The following is a 638-nucleotide window of genomic DNA, read 5'->3' on the forward strand; positions in this document are numbered from 1 at the left end:
GCTTAGCCCCACCCACCTGTCCCCCAATAGCCCCAACCACCCACCCCCGCTGCAGCTCCACCCACCTGGCGCCCAGCTCTGTTGACAGACACTTTGCACCACCTGCCCCTAGCTCCTGAGGTGCACAGCCCTGAGCCCAAAGCAGCCAGGTCTCCTGTCCAGGGACGTTTGCACTGAGAGGCAGCGCTGAGAGTCCCAGGGAACAGTGGTCCTTCCTTGCAAACACACACACTTAAAAGGCACCTAATGAATCTGGCTCCATTTTCAATTTGTTGACACCTGGAGTCTGACGTGTGCATTTGCCATAAAGGTGCACAGGCTCAGGGACCAGGGATGCCTTTGGGTGATATTCTTCCAGAACTACTGCCAGATTCCCAAAAAGAGCATTGAATCCAGTAACAAGCCATCATTTCCAGCGTGAAAGTGACTTCTGTGCATTTTCAATGGTTAACTTTAGAAAATGTTTTTCACATGAAAATCTGTTCCCACAGGTGATTCAGTCACGCTCCTCTGAGGCCATGAGCCACCCCTTCCTTGTGGTTGTCTTGTGGGCAGTTCCACAGACCTACCCAGAGCAAGGAGATGGGCCAGGCACAGAGGTCACCAGGTTGGAGAGCCCAGGTGTCCAGCCAGGGACA

This window comes from Myotis davidii, unplaced genomic scaffold (assembly GCF_000327345.1).
Source record: "Myotis davidii unplaced genomic scaffold, ASM32734v1 scaffold1885, whole genome shotgun sequence".
In the NCBI taxonomy this organism is placed as follows: domain Eukaryota; kingdom Metazoa; phylum Chordata; class Mammalia; order Chiroptera; family Vespertilionidae; genus Myotis; species Myotis davidii.